General features: G+C 33.8%; 1 protein-coding gene across 18 annotated transcripts in view; it reads left to right on the top strand.

The window, feature by feature from the left end:
* The window catches only part of LOC145256445 (SRSF protein kinase 1-like), a 583,024-nt gene that overhangs the window by 533,270 nt on the left and 35,050 nt on the right, over nucleotides 1-14,704 (top strand). The gene's annotated exons all lie outside the window — the stretch shown is intronic.

Raw genomic sequence — 14,704 nt, 5'->3', positions numbered from 1 at the left:
AGTAAAAAAATTTTTTGCATCCCCAGGGGCTCAAAAGAGGCCAAAAATGACACTTTTTGCCCCATAGCATTTGATCCATCCATTAGATTTTTGCAGAAGCCATTGTTCTTTGGCTCTTCACACTTCTCACATTCATCATTTCTTCACTATTTTTTGTGGCATCATCTTGCATGCAGCACCGTAGGGGACCACGCATGTTTGTTTTATTTGTATACTTAGGTAAAAATTGGAACTTGATTCTGCCTTCTCTATTCGTAGTCTGAGCTACTTACACCAGTTATTTCTAAAAAGTAGCCTTTTACACTTTAATTCTAGTTAGCCATTACTTCCCAATTAACAGTTTAAAATCTTCAAAATTAATTTCGAATTAAAATCACTGATATTAAAAAAAAAAAAAAATTATTATACAAGCATGCTTAGGTGCTTATGCCTGGGAGTAAATGGAAACATTAGTGTCCTTTCAAATCTCTGTTGCCATTTTTATGCAAAAAAAAAAAAAAAAAATTCAAATTTACATAATTAAGATAAAACCTTCTTTTTGCTATTTGCATATGTCACTTATAAACATGGGCCCTTAACGTTACTTTAAATGTAGGATGTTTTCTCAGATGACGCAAATCCACTCTCTAGTCCTCATAGCTCAACAGGTCAACTCTCTTCAAGTTGTGTTATGCGCAGTCTTGTCCAATTTCTTCAAATTCCTTGGCCAGTCAACCTTCCTGCGATTTCAGGCATCTATGCTTTGCCAATGCTTCATCAAGAAGGATGAACAAAACGTATGATAACCGTGTTATATGTGTATCCTTAGGATAACCTCTATGCTGGACAAAAGTACCACTATCAGCAGATCCTTTAACCCGAGGTGTGAGGTGTGATCAGATTTTTACATTGAAGATCCATCTCGCTTCCGACACCATCGTCTACCTGCACAAATTCGTCCCAAGATGGAGTAGTGTTGCCACATCTGATGAGCTCTTAAGAGTATCCTTTCGTCTTGACATGATTTAAAAAAACATCAAAACTTAGTAGACGAGGACCTTTTCATCTCTCTACGTCCTCTTTCTCACAAAAGAGACGTTGCAAGTCTATCTCCGCTTTATTGTTACTTTTGTGGTTAGTGTTTAACTTAGCTACAATTTCTGGTTGCTTTCCCTGTATAGCGTTCGCAAGAAATTCTCATTGAGATACAACAACCATCAACAATTTCCCCTCACTATCTGTGCCTAAAACTAAACGAAAATTCCATGAGCAGAATTTCTTTCCTAGAACTGTCAGTCTGTGGAACACAATACCGTGGGGCTGCTTCACAGTTGAATATGACATAGTAGTTTTTAAGTCTAATGTAAATAAGTTCTAGTTCTTAAATAATTAAACACTACTAGAGTGGCATTAATTTTGATCATGACTAGGACAACAGCATATTCTTTTCATTATTTTGACTCTCGTGTGTGTATCCATTCATATCTTATATGCTTTTATATAGTGATGTGGTTCTCAATTGATTGTATCGAACTGTCTCAGATTATACTCAGTCCATTTCATTGAAGAATGTCTTCCTGTCTCACATACCTCATACAAACTTACGGCCTTTCTCTTATTATGATACGCCCTGAACTGGCATCTAAGCTTCAGCCTCTGTCCCATCGACGAAACGTTGCATCCCTCTGCCTGTTCTACAAGTATTTTAATGGTGAATGCTCTGACGAACTGCAGACACTTGTGACCCCACGACGTAGACACCCTTGACAAACCCGACAGGCAGCTAAATCCCACCCCCACACAGTAGAGATACCTAAATGTAAAAGATCTTTCTACTCCAGTAGTTTCTTCCCCAGAACCGCTAGACTCTGGAATTCCATTCCAGGTCCCTGCTTCCCTAACTGTACTGACATGCAGAAGTTCAAGTGTAACCTGAACCGATATCTTGCTGCCCAAATCCCAACATAGTGCCCCAGTAGTTGTTGCCCCTGATAGTAGCCCCCTACACCAAAGTGGCAATGTGCCTTGTTTGGGGTGAAAATGTAATAAAAAAAAATAAAAATTAAGGGCCATGTTTTTTTTTTTCTTCCTGTTTATTCTTTGTACTAAGCAGTTTTAATTTTTTTAACTTTTATTACAAACCAAAAGCGTTTGACACTAAAAATCTTTGAATATTCTTTTTACACAGGTAATTTTTACAAAATTTAATGAATTTGAAAGCAAAAATGAAGTTTAAAAAAAAATGCAATGAAATTGGGAAATTAATCTCCCCCCCCCCCCCCCCGATCTGAATATTCCCATCTGTTTTTATGTAAGTCTTATGAAATAAGAGATTGAATTTAAGATATGAGTGACCTTAAAACTACCTGTTCTGTATTCCTTCATTACCCCATGAATTTCGACCATTACATGGTGAACATACTGTAAAAAAAAAAAAAAAAATTTAGAACTTTAATATTAATGAAGAAGCAATAACTCATCTGGCAGAAATTACCAATTTTTGATGAAGATGAATAAGAACTGTGATGGAGAAAGTATATCTGGATGGTGAAGCTATTGAGGTTGTCAAGAACTTTTGTTACATTGGCAATACCATTCTAGTAAAGGGTCGAACAGGTGCTGGTGTGATTGCAAGAATGAATGGCATAAGTTCAAGAAACTTGTGCCATTATTAAACAGAGCGTTAAGACTGTCAATGAAGGCAAGAATCTATTGTTTAAGAATGGCATAAGTTCAAGAAACGTCTGTCTTAGATAAAGAAGCCATTATAATGAAGCGATCCGAAATGAACATATATGTTGATTAAAAAAAAAATAATAATAATAATAAAAACTGTTTTGCCTTAAAATGACTGTAGAGTGTTTGATGAGGCCGTAAAACACCAAACAAACAAAAAACATGAAACAACAGAGCGTTAAGAATATCGATGTAGGCAAGAGTGTATCAAGCATGTCTATGCAGTGTGATGATGTATGGAAATCTGCTGAGTTTGGTTTCAGATATGTTTCATGTCGAGAAATAATATGAAAATGATTGAATGGATGTGTGATGCGAGTCATAAAGACGAATAATTACTGATTCGATCTTAAAGTAAGATCGAATCTGGAAAGTCGAGGAAGATCAGTACAGAAGATTAAACTTTGAATTGATGAGAGTTCTTGAGATCAGTAGATGTAGAACAGTTAAGTTAGCAGGTCCAGTTCAGAGGGATAGGCCAAGGAAAAAATGGGAGGATGCTACGATATTGTAGCATCTTTGTTCAAACTGAAACATTTATTTAAATACTTTGGTAAAAGTGGTCTATCTCCAAAACCCTTGTAGACGTTTGACATATATTTCCATGATCTTAAAAGGATGGTTAAATCTAGAAAATCTAGAAAAATCAGTACAGAGGATTAAACTTTGAATTGATGAGAGTTCTTGGATCAGTAGATGTAGAACAGTTAAGGTATCAGGTCCAGTTCAGATGGATAGGCCAAGGAAAACGTGGGAAAAAGGTGATCAAAATTGACTTTAGAAAAGAATGTATGAATAAAGATATAGTCATAGATAGGTTAGCTTTTTAGCTTACTGACATGAGACCAAATTTTATGCTGCTGCATTAGCAGCAGCAGCAGATACAGTGCAAATGAGAAAGCTTATTAAACAAGACATATGTTTAATATATGTAACCTGTTTGGTGCCAATGTTGACAAAAGGGGAGGTGCATGCAGCTCAACAAACCTCACTAATTCTAATAATAAATTGGCCTACTTATTCCAAAAAGGTAAAGGAAGTGGTTTGTAAGATATGATTGTGGACAGCTTAGTTGATGGAGGTACGTTATTATAACTAGTGGAATCGTCTCGTCTAGGCTTCTATACTAGCAGATGACAGAACAGTTTTAACATGTATTTTGTCTGATTAAAATTAGATTTAAAATAAAAGCTTTAGCGAAACAAACATTGAGTAATTCAGCTTTAACATGCGTATATATTAATGTTGGAGTAATTAATTGGAATTGTAAAAAATCAGAACTTTTGGGGGTATTGGAATCGGAATAATTTATGCCTATTTTCTGATGCTAAAAACAATTCCTTTAATTATCTTTTGTTTTAAACAAAATCTTCCACTACCAGTACTAACAATAAATATTTATTGATATTAATCTACTGTAAAACTAGAAGCTATAGTGTCCCCTCCCCCCTGGTGTGTTTTTACATTTGAGAAAATGTCTGCACACTTAACATGTACTTTTTCAGTAATTGGGGGGGGGGGTAACAACTTTATAGTTAAATATTTAGTGATTCATGAAGAATAGGAATCTGGGCAAAATATTGGAATCATCTCATCACTAATATGCGAGAATGAAAAGGAAAGCCTAAAATAGATAAATCGTTATCAACGTTTCTTCCCTATTTCAGGGGACATCATCAGGATTGAGTTTAAAAAAATGCTGAGGAAACGGATTACAGATAACATGCGCATAAGGGGGTAGGAACCTTCTTACACACATATAACACCTAGATAACACCTACTGTGCAATTTAAAAATTTTTAGTGATTGTTCAAAAATGTTCATATTAGCTATCGTCTGCGCTGGAGTAATTAATTTTAAAAAAATAAATTGTAGCTTAAGTACGCTATATTGCTAATAACATGGTACAATAATAACAAATGAGAATTGGCTAGTGTGGTGTAAATGAAGAAAAAAGAAACAAGAACGACCGACCGCGTTTTTGTGTGGCTTACCTCGTGTTCATAATGAAGAAGAAAGAAACAAAAATGGCTGCCCTGTTTCTTTATATGCCTACAGGGTGACCACGAGGTATGCAAATGAGATGCTCCTGATTGGAGATAAAAGAGGAGTGATTTGGGGAAGGAAGGCATTCTGAAGTTAGATTGCGAGCAGAGAAGTTGTATTTGTAGAAGAGAAAAGTCGGATTCGGGGAGAGAAAAGCTAAAGTTGCAGAAGTTCGTTTTGGAGTGGAGAGAAGACGCGTCAAGTGGTGACCAGAAAGTGAAAGTTCGGACAGCAGTGTCACGCAAACGACAGCTAGTTGTAACATTAAATGCTATTTGACTCTGAAAATCCTACAATATTACTTTGTTAGATTACCATTGATTTTCCCTACCTTGTTTGGTATACTTTCAATGTTATAACAAGTCCCCAAAAAAAAACAAAAAAAAAAACTGGTTTGATAGTTTGTCTCTTTTGATCTATAATCAATATTATCGGAGATTAAGCTGGAATCCATATCATATAATCATTATCATCAGTTTTAAAGTCAGTTTTACATGCTAACATGTACTGGATGACTTCTAAAAATTGACTTTCAAACTAAACTATCTCTGGGCAGGTATTTATTTATCCCTTGTTATCACAAGTCCACCATTACTTTCTCTGGGAGTTTCTGGTGAATAATGACGCAGACTGATGACCTAGGTATGATAAATTCAAATAGCACCACTTAGGGATGTTAGCAATCTCCATAGGAGTTGCTCCGTGTCAAACAGGCTAAAATGCCAGAACAGGTAGAGCGACTTTTTACTAGTGAGCACATGTTCATTTCACATGTTATTTCAAGGGACAACTGCGGCAGAGTGGCAAAACGATATCTGCTTAGTTGACCAGCTCAAAAGATAGAGCATGGATGGGAGAACGAAGTACCATACAAAAACGGATATTCAATCAACTGGTGGCTTCGCCTGTCATGGGGCACGTTATATCATATATGTAGTGTATCCTGTAAGTGCCTGTTTCTTTCCAGAAAGAATCTGGGAAACCAATGCTAACAACAAAATCTGTCTGATTTATGTTTGTTTTTTATTTTATCCATGTTTTCTTTAACTGTCCTCTATTTACTGATTTTGCTACTCCAACTGTTCTACATCTACTAATCCAAGAACTCTTATCCATTCTTTCAACGTGGCCATACCATTGAAGTCTCCTGTCCTGCACATCTCCTTATACTGTCCAGATTTAATCTTCCTTCAATGTGGCTATGCTGTTGAAGTCTGATGTACATTTTTAAAACAAGAACAAAATACAAAACTAAACAGAAAAGAAAAAGTCAGACTAACAAGAATAAAAATAGGCCATACCCACTTAACCCACTCATATCTCCTAAAAGAGAAAGCCAACCCATCTGTATACCTTGTCAAACACCACTCGCAATAAATGCATATTAATTGAATGCACTGATTTTGTAGCAGCAAGAAACTATTTTTACAAAGTAAACAATATTAAAGAGTTATTTGATAAGAACAATCCCCACATCATACTCTCGTATCTCAAAAAAAAAAAAATTGGCCTTTATAAAATAACTTTTTATACAACAGCTCCCTGAACACATAGACACTCGGCATAAAATAACCCAAAGGGTTGGCATGCTGTAAAACCCAACAAAACAAACATTTTTACTTATATCTAAGCTGATATAATTTAAAATGTACCTTATTTAATATTCTCACACTACAACTTAAAACCTTTTTTAATGATTTAAAGAGAATGGGAGTTTACTACTATGAGTAAACACCTCAAACAAAGTTACTGTAATTTCAAGAAAGTATATTTCAATTGCAAGGCTATTGAGGTTGTTCAAAAGCCTTGACACCTTGATGATACCATTGGAGCACAGGTTGGAGTGGGTGCTGATGTAAAAGTTACTGTTAGGAGTGGATAGAGTAAGTTAAGGGAACTTCTTGCATTACTAACTAGTAGAATGTTATCACTGTCGACCAAGAGAACTATCAGGCATGTGTATGCAGTGTGATGATGTATGTATACAACCGACCAACTAGTAGATGGTCTGCAACAAAAAATTTTGTTAAAAAATAGTTTTTCATCAAATGGAAATGGAATCATGTTGTCTTTTCTAGAACAACAATTTTATTGTTCCACCCTATATAAAATGAGATTTTTTTTGTAAGACACCTTTTTCAAAGATATTTTTTTCTCTCCATTTTGTTTGTTCTATTAACTCAGAATTCAGCCTCTCATGAAGAGAAAAAAGATTACATCTGATATTAATTTGTTGTGAAGCCTTAAATTGATGTGTGTTTACATGGTTGACACGGATTTTAAATAGGAAAAAAAACAAACTTGTCACCTCTTTGAAAGCATTATTTTGTAAGGTTAATTAAAAAAATTTATAAAATATTTTATTAAATGTTTAAATTTTTGTATATCCCCCACCCCCTACCGAATCGGAAAATAATAATTCTAATTAATAAAATATTTAACATTATTTGGTTTTCTAATATTTTGAAAATAACTGTACAAAGTAAATATTTTCAAAGATATGGTAAAACTTCTACGTGATAAAAAAAATTGTTTTCTAATAACATCTTTCATCTTATTTGTTGGCCTTTCTTCATCTTGGGGAACGCTTTAGCGGCAACTTTACAAAGTAAGCTATGCACCTCATACGTTATGCACATAAGCTTAGTTAAAATCAAGTGTTTGTATTTTGTGAGTCAATAGCAGGCAGAGGCAGACACTTATCAGATCAATAGCGTACAATATAAATGTTTCTTAACACAGTAAATATTGATCTACCAAAACGTATCTTTTTTTTTTTTTTTTTTTTTTCCTCTCCATCCAAACTGACGTCTCCTAATGTCTTCAATTTCTTTACCTTGTTTGTCCAGACAGTTTTTTGTTTGGCTTTTTTATTTGTTTCCGTTTAACATCTCAAAATATCTCAACAAGGATTTTTTTTTCTTCTGTTTCTCCACCCATTCTTTCATTTGTTACTAATTGTTCAAAGTTAGTCAAATTGAAGGTTTTTAGTTCTCTCTCTCACTGCAAGAACTTAGACACCAGGATCGGAAAATAGGATTGAGAAATCAGCACTCCGGAAAAAAAAGTGCCTGGGCAGCCCTATCAACATTCCTTGGTAAAGGTGCCTAAGGCGATTAGCAATAGACTAAAAGAGAGAAGGTAAAGCCTGGGAGGATGGGCCTCCTAGAACTGCACAGGAACAGCATTACACTGCGATAAAAAATGACTGGATCATTACAGGAATGGTCTAAATAAACAAAAAACAAAAAAAAAATAATCTATTTTTTTATTTATTTATTTTTTTTTAAAACTTCTACCTCTTTCTACTGTCTCCCTATCTTTCTCATTTTCCTCTTTCCCTCACCCCAACCCTTTTTTCGCCTCTTCACCAGGCCCATTCCTCTATTACTGGACATGCACACACACACATGCACATAACTAAATTTCCTTCATACAATAGATTCTTTGAGAAATTAGCATTTTTCTTTCCCGTACATGATTACACTGAAAATTGCCAAAAGAATGATAACCCCAACCCCTATGATAACACCTGATGCAGTTGGCCACTCAAAGAATTTTGTTTAATTTTAAAATACGATGGGGGTGGAGGTTGCTGTTAAGAAAAATCTACCAACATTGTAGGTGCTTAATTTGTAGTTTTTGACTTCCAATCAGATATAGACAACTGTTCTTCATATAATAGCTTGGCGGTGCACATTAGTGTTTTTATTAGCAATTTTTTTTTTTTTTACAAGAACAATATCTAGTAGAAATTTTTTTTTTTTTTTTACAAGAACAATATCTAGTAGAAATTTTTTTTTTTTTTTACAAGAACAATATCTAGTAGAAATTTTTTTTTTTTTTACAAGAACAATATCTAGTAGAAATTTTTTTTTTTACAAGAACAATAGCTAGTAGAAACTCTGCAATAACAACTACATAATTACCTCCCTTATGTTTATATAAAGATGGCATCCATTTTAAAATAATAATTGTATCCAAGAATCTCTTGGAATAAATAAATCTAATTTGTAACATAGCGCAGATACGTGCATGCAAGTGCTCGGGTGGGGAAAAAAAGACTATGAGAAAGAGAATGATCACAAGAGACAAGATAACATTCGAGATCTCGTGAGAGACATGGAGAATGTTCTAGATTACATGGATGATGTCATGGCTGTAACGACGAGAGAATTTCATTGTACTAAACAAAAAAAAGTAAGTTGGAGTTGTTTCCTATTTGTTGTCTTGGTCCCTTTTGCAACTGAAACTGGACACATGTGTGTTTGTTCGGGAGACCATGTTACCATTATATTTCATCATTTTGGACATACAAAAGTAAAAATTGAATGAACCAAAATCAAACAATGATTTTGTAGAAAGAAAGCTATCGATGACAAAATTATGGAAGAGACTAACTTTACTTTACATATTAGATGTGTGTGTGTGACAAATGGCTAAAACTGACTTTGCTTTATTACATTTTGATAAGAATCCATGCTCTCAACCGTTATACCAGATTCACTCCAGCTATATGCACACTATATCCTTCCCTTATCTACACACACACACACACACACGTCGGCTACAAACAGCTGTTTCATTAGCGAGATCAATTCTGCCAATATTTTTTTCCTTTTCATACATTGTTTCATAATCTGCTGATTGTTTTATTCACAATTTGATTTTTTGCAAATGTTAAAATCTCAAACAATTGATGACACACATGAATAGCTGAATATTCTTTTAGATAGAGCTTTGTAGCTGTTCTCCTCTTCCAATAGACATCTCTTGTCTTTGCGATAATCATCTTTCATTGTTAGTTTTTTACATCAAATGGCTTCATGTCTTGTCTGGAGTGAAGGTTTTATTATTTATGTACTACTAGTGGGGTTGCCTGGTGTTGCCCAGGTGTTTGTAAGTGTAAAAGAAAAAAAAAAGTTTTGGTAGGCAGGTAGGCTTGAACCCGAATCCTTGAGGGGAAAGCAAAAAAAAAAAAAGCCCTGAAAACTTAGCACGATGCTAAGAAGGCGGCAGAAATATGAGAATGGTTGAAATTAAACGATTAAAAAGTTAACTGACATGTGCATAAATTTGATGAGGTCAAACATCACACGATATGGGAATGAAATCCTGCACTTAACTTTGGCTGCGAGGCAGTTTTTTTTTTTTTTATTTGTTTTGTTTCCCTAAGATGTTGGGGGAAAACCAGCTCCCCCATAAAGGGGAGTGTCCAAATGAATAGCAATTGTCTGATATGACGATTTTCACCACATTGATCAAAGCTGATTGCTTTCTGGCCGTCCCCAGTGGGGAAGCCAAGAAAATGCCTTCGCTCCATCAATTTCACTTTATTAAAAAGTCAAACAAACACACGACACAATGGAATAGCGTGAATTTTATAAAAGTCGATCAAAATAAATCTAGATACAACGTCCCTTCGCAAATTGTAGATATTATGATCTAGGGGGTATATAAACACTTCTAAGAAATAGTAACCCCCCCCCAGCCTTTGCTGGACATACAAAAATGCGTGTGCTGCTTTTGCCTTTTATATATATATAGAGAGAGTGAGAGGGAGAGATAAATTAAGGCACAAGAATAATTGACAATTGCTCCTGCTGATTGTCTATCTTTGTGAGATTTAGGCTTGTCATTCAAGCAATCAGGGATTCTTTTGTAAAGAACAAGAAATTGATTTGAATTTACATGAACTGGCATGCTTTTTGTTTGTTTTTTTTTGTTTTTTTTTCTGTTTTCTTTTTCCTTTTTTTCTGTTTTCTTTTTCCTTTTTGTTTTCTTTTTCCTTTTTGTTTTCTTTTTCCTTTTTGTTTTCTTTTTCCTTTTTTTCTGTTTTCTTTTTCCTTTTTTTCTGTTTTCTTTTTCCTTTTTTTCTGTTTTCTTTTTCCTTTTTTTCTGTTTTCTTTTTCCTTTTTTTCTGTTTTCTTTTTCCTTTTTTTCTGTTTTCTTTTTCCTTTCTTTTCTGTTTTCTTTTTCCTTTTTTTTCTGTTTTCTTTTTCCTTTTTTTTCTGTTTTCTTTTTCCTTTTTTTTCTGTTTTCTTTTTCCTTTTTTTTCTGTTTTCTTTTTCCTTTTTTTTCTGTTTTCTTTTTCCTTTTTTTTCTGTTTTCTTTTTCCTTTTTTTTTTTTTTCCTTTTCCTTTCATTTTTTGCCAGACAGATGATTTGGATATAAACTGCAAATTTGCTGAATATATTTTAGTATTCATGTATTCATTTTTTTTTTTTTTTTTTGTGGAGTTATCCTCATTTTCGTAGTTGTTGTTTCATCACTTTTGGCCAAGTTATCTTCTAGCCTTATTCAGGTGATGTTTTTTGTGACCCATGGCGCAGTGGATAAAGGCATTGAATCTCTATGATCCTAGGTGAGCATTGTCTGAAGATTGTGATTTCAATTCTACCCAAGTAGGCTAGAGGATACAGTTAAGACTCAGCATTCCTATCCTATCGCAGTTTATCACCTGAAGAAGGCCAAAGAATGAGTTGGCCAAAACGTGGTGAAACAACAATGATGAAGATGAAGATAGGAGTCTGCAAAACGAATGAATACCCAAATTATGAAGCATCATCTCAAAAGATTAAAAAAAATATCAAAAGAATATGATTTTATTATTTATCTTGACATTTACCAATTTTATTATCAGTGGGAATTTTTTTTTTTAACATTTCTGACTTTGGACATAGATTTTTCTTTATTTGTGGGATTAGTCTTTCCACCCCATTTTAAGTTATTCTTGTATCATATCTTCATAATCTTCTTTTGCATATGGCAGATACTTCTAAGTATCTTTGGAGGATGGGGGTTGTTCAGAAATGATGAGAAAAGAGTGCTTATAAAAAAAAAAGTAGGACGACAACTATTTCCTTTCATTTTCTTTGTAATTCCTTATATAACCTGTGGGTGTATCAAGTACAGTTGTTGTACTTAGTTTATTTTAGAAACATTAGCATTGGAAATCGAAAGCAAAATAACAGGATGTAGGGTTTTTTTTTTCTACATTTAGATACACTAAATAGTCAATGAAAATGCTATATGTGTGGATGACCTATATATATATATATGTGTGTGTGTGTTTTTTTTTTATTACCGTTTTATCTATTTGGTTACATATGTTTCGGATGTTGGACCGTGTCTACGATCTAACAGCCTCGTCAGACCTTACAGAAATGGTTGGTTAGTACTAGGAAGAATTGTTTTTAAGAGGAATACGAAAAAAAAAAAAAAAAGAGGGGGGGGGGGTTTAGCAGATAATAGAGGGGGAAGGCGGGTAATGACAATATTTCAGTTTTGAAGTTTAAAGTATATTAGGTTGTATTGTGTGTGGTGGGGGGGTAGCAGATTCAAGTAGCCTTGGGGGGAGATATGTGGATAGAGGAGGTGGGGGGAAAGAGTTTCAATTTTGGGGTTTTAAAATTTTGACTTTTTTTCTTGTTCGATAAGGTATATTAATTAGGTGAGAGGGAGAGAGAGAGGGGGAGAGATAGATGGGAGGAAAGGGAGGGAGATGGAAAGGGGTTAGTACGGCTGTCATTTTTGGCAGTTACAGAGTTATGTGGTCATTGTTCATTTCATAGTGGGTTGTTTTTAAACAGTTAAGAGTTAATACAGTCGTTGACACAGCATAAGAGCGCATAATACATATACATACATATTACAGACCAATGTGTAGACACATTACCCGCCTTCCCCCTCTATCTCCTAAACCCCCCCCCCCGTATTCCTCCTAAAAACAATTCTTCCTAATACTAACTAACCATTTCTGTAAGGTCTGACAAGGCTGTTAGATCGTAAACACGGCCCAACATCCAAAACACATGTAACCAAACAGATAAAACGGTAATAAAAAAATAAAACACATATTTGCTCTGCAATAGTATTGAGCACTCTCTTCAGGTTTTTACTAATTACCAGTTTTATTAAATAAATATATATACATACATACACACTTTGACGCATCGTAAGATCACCAAAGTTGATCAATATTGAGCTTGGCTGGTATGTTTCTGGTTCTGTGCAGTTCTAGGCGCTCCAGCCTCCCAAGGTTTACCTTCTGCCTTTGAGAAGATTAGTTTATTACGAATTTCCTGAGGTGTTTAGTTTATTACGAATTGTTTGAGGTGCCCCTACTGGGTAATATCAAGTAAGCTACCCAAGGATTGTTTTGCAGGCTGAAGTGCTCATCCTGTAGAGCACTGGCTTTTCAAATACCACTTTCTGACCCTTGTGTCACATCATCCCATCATGGGAATAAAGATAGCTCTACTCCTTTTATCAATATATTCAAACGGTGAATAATGTTTACAACATGATCTTTTTCATCTACTATGCCTTTGTCACTGTGACAGTCGACATCTTCCTCCGACTGTATTTGTCTCTTGTATGACCAGTTCTGGAATATAGAATCCAGGTTTCCAACCTCTATCTCATTCAGGATATCTAGCGCCTGATGCGAATCCAGAGGTTAGTAATGCAGATGGCTTGTATGTTTCACACATGACTGCCGGCACTAAAACAAATTATCTCTGTGGATCAAAGAGTTTTGTTTAAAATTCCATACACATTCTCCAATTTGAAAAGGAAACATGTGAAGATGGAACGTTAAATTGTCAGAAACATTGTGAGAATAACATCCCTGATGAATAATAGTTTGAATAATCCAAATAATAATACCAAAAAGAAAGATGTACAATGAAAATGCTAACACTAAAACGGTAAGCCACATAACAAGTTCTGGTGTAGTTTATATTCGAAGAATGGAAATAAAATGCAAACAACAAAACCTTTAAAAAAACAAAACAAAAGTTTTGTTCATCCAATTTGTTTCATGAACAATAACGAATGTTTCATTTGTGTCGGACATCAACAATGATAAAAAAATGTGTTCCCACCAAATGCATTGATCTCTACCCCTAAAAGAGAAACATTTTTGTATTCGAAGCAATATGAAAGAATTCATATTTGGATTTTTCAGATGACTAATCTTTGTTATATTTACATTTCTGTAACTTTATAGCTCTACTTGTATATACTAGGAGGGGTATCTGACATTGCCCAGACCATATAAAAAGAAAGAAAATAAAGTTGCATTTGACTACACTTGCAAAATTATTTTTGTTTTAATTTAATTTTTATTGTGCAATAATTCATCAGTTTGAAAAAAAAAAAAAAAAAAATCTACTGATGTCGGCCCACTCCTACAAATTCAGAATAGGGAATAAGGGCATGTCAGCAAGAAAAAAAGTTTTCAAAATATTTGGTTTGCGTAAGTAACGTTAATGAATTTAATATTAATCTGATCTTTAAATCAACCGCCGATTAAAAAAAAAAAAAAAAAAACCTTCAAAATTCTGTTGATTATTATATTGTATCTAATACATAGTATTGTTTAAAAAAAAAATGACTTGGGGGCCATCAGATTGAATTGGAATCAAAACACACAGCATTTATTTATTTGTAAAGTTTGAAAAATTTCCTAGAAATGACATTATTTATTTAAGTTTGAAAAATTTCCTAGATGTGACTTATTTATTTGTAAAGTTTGAAAAATTTCCCAGAAATGACATTATTTATTTGTAAAGTTTGAAAAATTTCCCAGAAATGACATCATTATTTAAGTTTGAAAAATTTCCCAGAAATGACATCATTATTTAAGTTTGAAAAATTTCCTAGATGTGACCTTATTTATTTGTAAAGTTTGAAAAATTTCCTAGATGTGACCTTATTTATTTGTAAAGTTTGAAAAATTTCCCAGAAATGACATCATTATTTATTTGTAAAGTTTGAAAAATTTCCCAGAAATGACATTATTTATTTGTAAAGTTTGAAAAATTTCCTAGAAATGACATCATTATTTATTTAAGTTTGAAAAATTTCCTAGAAATGACATCATTATTTAAGTTTGAAAAATTTCCTAGATGTGACTTATTTATTTGTAAAGTTTGA

The sequence above is a fragment of the Euprymna scolopes genome, chromosome 32 (genome assembly GCF_053919585.1).
Source record: "Euprymna scolopes isolate OS-2025 chromosome 32, ASM5391958v1, whole genome shotgun sequence".
Lineage (NCBI taxonomy): Eukaryota > Metazoa > Mollusca > Cephalopoda > Sepiida > Sepiolidae > Euprymna > Euprymna scolopes.
Note: the sequence above shows the minus strand (reverse complement) of the source record. Positions and strands in the feature narration are given on the sequence as shown.